Source organism: Belonocnema kinseyi, chromosome 2, assembly GCF_010883055.1.
Source record: "Belonocnema kinseyi isolate 2016_QV_RU_SX_M_011 chromosome 2, B_treatae_v1, whole genome shotgun sequence".
NCBI classification, from domain to species: Eukaryota; Metazoa; Arthropoda; class Insecta; order Hymenoptera; family Cynipidae; genus Belonocnema; species Belonocnema kinseyi.
The window spans coordinates 177,056,619-177,064,512 of NC_046658.1; the positions used below are offsets into that span (position 1 = coordinate 177,056,619).

The 7,894-nt window shown below is 26.7% G+C and overlaps 1 protein-coding gene across 1 annotated transcript in view; it reads left to right on the forward strand.

Annotated features, from left to right (window-relative positions):
* Positions 1–7,894, forward strand: part of LOC117168190 (E3 ubiquitin-protein ligase RNF146) — a 34,367-nt gene that overhangs the window by 24,874 nt on the left and 1,599 nt on the right. The window lies entirely within an intron of this gene.

Genomic DNA, 7,894 nt, shown 5'->3' on the forward strand with positions numbered 1-7,894 from the left:
ATAAAATTCTCGAATTATAACATTCCAGAATAATAAAATTTCCAAATTGGAAAATTCCCGATTAATGAAGTTACCGAATTATACCTTTCTTGAATAATAAAAATTTTCTAAAATTCCGATGAATAAAGTTTACGAATAATGAAATTCTCGAATTGGAAAATTCCCGAATAATAAAATTCCAGAATTGAAAAATTCCCAAATTATAAAATTCATGAATTGGGAAATTCCTGAAAAATAAAAATCCCGAATAATAAAATTCTTAAATTGGAAAATTCCCGAACAATAAAATTCTCGAATTATAAAATTCCTAAATAATAAAATTTTCAAATTGGAAAATTCCCGATTAATAAAGTCATCGAATTATAACTTTCTTGAAAAATAAATTTAAAAAATTTTGAAATTCCCGACTAATAAAGTTGACGAATAATGAAATTCTCGAATTGTAAAATTCCCGAGTAATAAAATTTCCGAATTACAGCATTCCTGAATAATAATATTCCCGAATTGGAAAATTTCTAAATTATAAAATTCTTGAATTGGGAAATTCCTTAAAAATAAAAATCCCGAATAATAAAATTTCCGAATAATAAAATTCTTAAATTGGAAAATTCCGAACAATAAAATTCTCGAATTATAACATTCCAGAATAATAAAATTTCCAAATTGGAAAATTCCCGATTAATGAAGTTACCGAATTATACCTTTCTTGAATAATACAATTTTTTAAAATTCCGATGAATAAAGTTTACGAATAATGAAATTCTCGAATTGAAAAATTCCCGAATAATAAAATTTCCGAATTATAACATTCCCGAAGAATAAAATTCCCAAATTATAAAATTATTGAATTAGGAAATTCCTGAAAAATAAAAATCACGAATAATAAAATTCCCGAATTATAATATTCCTAAATAATAAAATTTTCAAATTGGAAAATTCTCGATTAATAAAGTTATCGAATTATAACTTTCTTGAAAAATAAATTTAAAAAATTTTGAAATTCCCGACTAATAAAGTTGACGAATAATAAAATTCTCGAATTGTAAAATTCCCGAATTATAATATTCCTGAATAATAAAATTTTCAAATTGGAAAATTCCCGATTAATAAAGTTATCGAATTATAACTTTCTTGAAAAATAAATTTAAAAAATTTTTAAATTCCCGACTAATAAAGTTGACGAATAATAAAATTCTCGAATTGTAAAATTCCCGAGTAATAAAATTTCCGAATTACAGCATTCCTGAATAATAAAATTCCCGAATTGGAAAATTTCTAAATTATAAAATTCTTGAATTGGGAAATTCCTGAAAAATAAAAATCCCCAATAATAAAATTTCCGAATAATAAAATTCTTAAATTAGAAAATTTCCGAACAAAAAAATTCTCGAATTATAACATTACTAAATAATAAAATTTCCAAATTGGAAAATTCCCGATTAATAAAGTTATCGAATTATACAATTCTTGAATAATAAAATTTCTAAATTGGAAAATTCTGGATATATAAATTTATCGAATTATAACTTTCTTGAATAATAAATTTAAAAAATTTTTAAATTCCCGACTAATAAAGTTTACGAATAATAAAATTCTCGAATTGTAAAATTTCCGAGTAATAAAATTTCCGAATTACAGCATTCCTGAATAATAATATTCCCGAATTGGAAAATTTCTAAACATTTTTTCTAAATAATAAAATTTCCAAATTGGAAAATTCCCGATTTAGGTAAAAAGGTTAGCTATTTTTTTTGTTGAAAATTGTCTTCTTTGTTGAAAACTCAACTGTCTTCTAAAGAACCCGCATTTTTGGATGCAACTGTTTTTTGTTAAAGTTTCAACTTTTTTGTTTAAAAATTCGACAATATGGTTGACAATTCATATCTGTGGTTTGCAGATTTAACGATTTGGTTAAAAAATAACTATTTTGTTCAAAGTTAAACTATGTGGTTGAAAATTAACGATTGTTTTTTTCAAAATTTAACTATTTTGGTATACAATTAAATTAGTTTTATGAAAATACAATTAGTTGATTAGAAACTCATCTTGTTTAGTCGAAAATTCAACTATTACACGAAAAATTTGTTTTTCTAGCTTGAAAATTTAATTTTTCCTGAATTGAAAAATTCCCGAATAATAGAGTTCCAAAATTATAACATTCCTGAATAATAAAATTCCCGAATTATAACATTCCTTACAAATAATAAAATTTCTGAATTAAAAAATTTCCAAATTGGATAATTCCCGATTAATAAAATTCCCGATTCATAAAATTCCCGCATTGGAAAAATTTCTGAATAATAAAGTTCCCGAATTGGATTATTCCCGAATAATAAAAATCCCCAAATTGTAAATTTCCCGAATTATAACATTCTTGAATAATAAAATCCTTGAATTGCAAAATTCCCGAATAATAAAATTCCCGAATTGGATCATTTCCGATTAATAAAATTCCGAAATCGGAAAACTCCCGAAGAATAAAATTCTCAAATTGGAAAACTTTCCGAATTGGATTATTTTCGAATAATAAAAATTCCCAAATTGTAAAGTTCCCAAATTATAATATTCCTGAATAATAAAATCCTTGAATTGCAAAATTCCCGAATAATAAACTTCCCGAATTGGATAATTCCCGATTAATAAAATTCCCAAATCGTAAAATTCCCTAATAATAACATTCCCACATTGGAAAAATTTCCGAATAAAAAAATTTCAAAATTGGAATGTTCCCGAATTGTATAATTCCCGATTAATAAAATTCCCGAATTGGATAATTCCCGATTAATAAAATTCCCAAATCGGAAAACTCCCGAAGAATGAAATTCTCAAAATGGAAAACTTCTCGAATTGTGTTATTCCCGAATAATAAAAATCCCCAAATTGTAAAGTTCCCGAATTATAGCAATCCCGAATAATAAAATCCTTGAATTGCAAAATTCCCGAATTGGAATATTCCCTAATTGGAAAATTCCCGAATTTCATAATTCCCGATTCATAAAATTCCCGCATTGGAAAAATTTCTGAATAATAAAATTCCCGAATTGGATTATTCCCGAATAATCAAAATCCCCAAATTGTAAAGTTCCCGAATTATAATATTCCTGAATAATAAAATCCTTGAATTGCAAAATTCCTGAATTGTATAATTCCCGATTAATAAAATTCCCGAATTGGATAATTCCCCATTAATAAAATTCCCAAATCGGAAAACTCCCGAAGAATGAAATTCTCAAAATGGAAAACTTCTCGAATTGTGTTATTACCGAACAATAAAAATTCCCAAATTCTAAAGTTCCCGAATTATAATATTTCTGCATAATAAAATCCTTGAATTGAAATATTCCCGAATTGGAAAATTCTCGTTTAATAAAATTCTCAAATTTTTATAATTCCCGATTAATAAAATTCCCCAATCGGAAAATTCCTGAATTGGAAATTCCCGAATAATAAAATTCCTGAATTGAAAAAATTTCCGAATTATAAAATTCTCGAATTAAATTATTCCCGAATAATAAAAATCCCCAAATTGTAAAGTTCCCGAATTATAGCAATCCCGAATAATAAAATCCTTGAATTGCAAAATTCCCGAATTGGAATATTCCCTAATTGGAAAATTCCCGAATTTCATAATTCCCGATTCATAAAATTCCCGCATTGGAAAAATTTCTGAATAATAAAATTCCCGAATCGGATTATTCCCGAATAATCAAAATCCCCAAATTGTAAAGTTCCCGAATTATAATATTCCTGAATAATAAAATCCTTGAATTGCAAAATTCCTGAATTGGAAAATTCCCGATTAATAAAATTCCCGAATTGGATAATTCCCGATTAATTAAATTCCCAAATCGGAAAATTCCCGAATAATAAAATTCCCAAATTAGAAAAATTTCCGAATAATAAAATTCCTGAATTGGATTATTCCCGAATAATAAAAATCGCGAAGTTGTAAAGTTCCCGAATTATGACATTCTTGAATAATAAAATCCTTCAATTAGAAAATGCCCGAATTGGTATGTTCCCGAATTAAAAAATTCCCGAATAATAACTATTTTGTTAAGAGTTAAAATATTTTTGCAAATTATTTATATTTTTTTTAATTAAGCGATTTGGTTAGAAATTTAATTGTTTTGTTGAAAATTCGTCTATTTTGGTTGAAAGCCACCTTGTTTGGTAGAAAATTCAACTATTTTTAGAATTTTTATTTTTTTTTTAACTTGAACATTTAAAATTTTTGCTAGAAAATTTGATTTGGTTGCCAATTCAATTGGTCTTCTAAAAAATTAGACCTTTTTTATGCAACTGTTTTTGTTGAAGTTTAATGTTTTTTGTTTAACAATTCAACTATTCTGTTAAAAATTTGTTTCCGTTAAAAATTCAATTATATATTCAACTAACTTTTTAGTAGAAAAGTTTTTTGAAAAAATTTAACTAGTCTTGTAAAAAATTCTTTCTTTTGGATGCAATTCTTTTTGAATAAAGTTTCTTCTTTGTTGTTTCAAAAATTGACCATTATGATTGAAAAATTATTCATTCGTTAAAAATTTAACTATTTGGATAGAGTAATTATGATTGGTAGAAAAGTCAACTATTTTACGAAAAATTCAAATTTATACACAAAAGAAAAAAGAATTTTAAAACCAAAAGGATGAATTTTCTCTTTGAAAATTTAATTTTCAAAGAAAAAATATGACTTTTCAGCAAAAAATTAATTTTCCTCGAAAACAATGCATTTTTACCCAATAAAAATTAAATTTTGAAGCAAGAATAAAGCCTATTAAAAAAGATTTCAGTTGACTTTTCTCGATAAAAATATGAAGTTGTGAACAAGAAATAATTTTCTTTGAAAAAATTGCATTTTCAATAAAAAGACGAATTTTTAACCAAAAAGAATGACTTTTGATCAAATTGTTGAATTCTCGAAAAAATAGTTGCATTTTTATAAAAAAGAAAGAAACTTCTCTTAAAACCAATACACTTTTATTGAAAAAAAAAATTTTATTAGTTGAATTTTCATCTAAAAAGGATGAGTTTTTAACAAAATAGTTGAATTCTTTACCAAATTGTTGCGTTTTTTATTTTATCTAAGAAAGATGAAATTGGTGTTAAAACAAACGAATTTTTAATAAAAAACGACAAACTTTTGTTTAAGGTGAACTTTTAATTAGAAAAGATTTTAATTAATGTTTCAACACTAAAATATAAATTTTAAATAAAAAGGAAAATTGTCTACGAAATGGTTACATTTTCAACAAAAGAGGAGAATTTTCAACCAAAAAGTATAACTTTCTCACAAAATAGTTTAATTTTCAATAAAATAGTTGCATTTTTAGCCAAGAAAGATTAAATTTATCCTAAAGCAGATGCATTTTTAATATAATTTTGTTTTTTAAATAGTTGAGTTTTCATACAGAAAAGATTTCAGTTCTCTTTTCAACACTAAACTATAAATTTTAAACAAAAAGTAGACGTTCTAATAAATAGTTGAAGTTTCAACAAAAAAGGAGAATTTTAAACCAAAAAATATAAGTTTTTAACAAATTAGTTTAATTTTCAATCAAACAATTTCATTTTTACCAAAGAAAGATGAAATTTCTTCTAAGACAGAAGAAAAAAGAGGGTTTAATTTTTATCAAAAGAACATTCCAGTACACTTTCCAACACCATAATAAGAATGATAAATAATAAGTTAATTTTCTGCTAAATATTCGATTTTTTAACCAAAAAGAATGCCTTTTTAACAACATTGTTATTTTCAACCAACCAGTTGTATTTCTGTCCTAGAAAAATGAAAATTCTACTAAAACAGGTCAATTTTTAAATTAAAAATTCAAATTTTCGACAACAAAAAAACAGTTGAATTTTCATTCAAAAAGATTTCAATTGACTTTTCAACATAAAACTACGAATTTCAAACAAGAAGTAAATTTTCTAGGAAATATTTGAATGTTGAATAAAACAGTTGCATTTTGATTCAAGAAAGATCCAATATTATATTGAAAAGGATGAACTTTTAAATCAAAAAGATACATTTTTAGAAAAAATGTAGTTTTCTTTCAAAAAAAGATTTAAGTTCACTTATCAGCAACAATATATGAATTTTAAAGAAAAGGTTAATGTTATACCAAAAGGGTTGAATTTTTAACCCAAAAAGGCGAATTTTTACAAAACAGTGGAATTTGCAACCAAAAAGGATGTCTTTTTGAGAAAATTGTTAAAGTTCTAAACAAATAATAAAATTTCTGCAAAGTTGCTAAAATGACCAAATAATTGCATTTTTAACCCACGGATATGATTTTTTTAACCATATGGTCGAATTTTCAAACAAAAAACATTAAATTTCAACCAAAAATGTTAAAAAAAATGTTATTCAGGAATGATATAATTCGGGAACTTTACAATTTGGGGATTTTATTATTCGGAAATGTTTCCAATATGGCTATTTTATTATTCGGAAATTTTTCGATTTGGGAATTTTATTAATTCGCAACTATTCAATTCGGGAATTTTATTCGGGAATTTTTTTTATTCGGGAATTTTCCTGTTCAGCAATTTTATTATTGGTACGGAATGTTATAATTCGGGAATTTTATTATTCAGGAATGTTATAATTTTGGAACTGTATTATTCGGGAATTTTGCAATTCGGGAAAAATTAAATTTTCAAGCTCGTAAATCGAAAATAAATATGAGTCAAAAAAACATGTTCTTCGAAGCTCAGATATTTATTTAATAGAAAAAACTCCTTTTAAACTTTCTGACGTTTCGGTACGCATGCGTACCGTTTTCAAAGGTTCTTAACCTGAGTTGATGATGGTTTAAAATAGTCAAACAGATCAAATTTCAGTTAAAAAAACATGACATTTAAGTCAATTATTAAAAAAAAAAAAAATTAATTAAAATTTAGTCATTTTAGAAGTCTCAAAAAATACTGAGACTTCAATCGATTAGACTACATTTTTTAAAATATAGTTCGAGAAAACAAATTAGCGTAGGTTAGGACGGACGAACAGAAATTGACAGGTCGGTAAGGCCGGTTTTTGGCCTAATTTATTTTTGGACCAAAAAATCTGAAAAAATCATGGTAGTATCTTATAAGTTCCCGAGTCGATTGCACGCTAAACGGACTACCCCCCCCCCCCCCCCCCCCCCCCCCCCTACAAATATAGGAAACACCACTACCCACCAACTGTATTATCGAGAGATTTGACACTCTTAAACATGTATTCTGAGGTTAGCTCGGGTTTACTATGGTTTTCGGGATCGCCGAAGACAAATATGGCGTCCTGTGACTTTTATCGCGTCAGGTTCAAGGTCATTGGAATGTCAAATCGAGAGAAAACGGTAAAAAAATCCAAAACAATACGTTATAGGTTTTTGGAGTCGCTAATTACGAATCTGGCATCCGTTGAAGTCTATCGCTTCAGGTTCAAGGTCATTTGAAGGTCATTTAAAGGTCAAATCGAGAAAAACCGATAAAAATTTTTTTTTTAATATGTTATAGGTTTTTGGGGTCGCTGATTATGAACCTGGTGTCCGCTGACCTTATCGCGTCAGGTTCAAGGTCATTTGAAAGTCAAATCGATAAAAAACGCTGAAAAAATAAAAAAAATATGTTATAGGTTTTCGCGGTCGTTGATTACGAATCTGCCATCCATTGACCTCTGTCGCATCAGGATCAAGGTTTTCTCTTGATTAGACCTTCCCATGACCTTGAAACTGACGCGATAAAGGTCAGCGGACACCAGGTTCGTAATCAGCGACCCCAAAAACCTGTAACATATTTTTTTTAAATTTTTTTACCGTTTTCTCTCGAATTGACCTTCCAATGACCTTGAACCTGACGCGATAAAAGTCAAAGGACGCCAGATTTGTATTCGGCGACCCCGAAAACC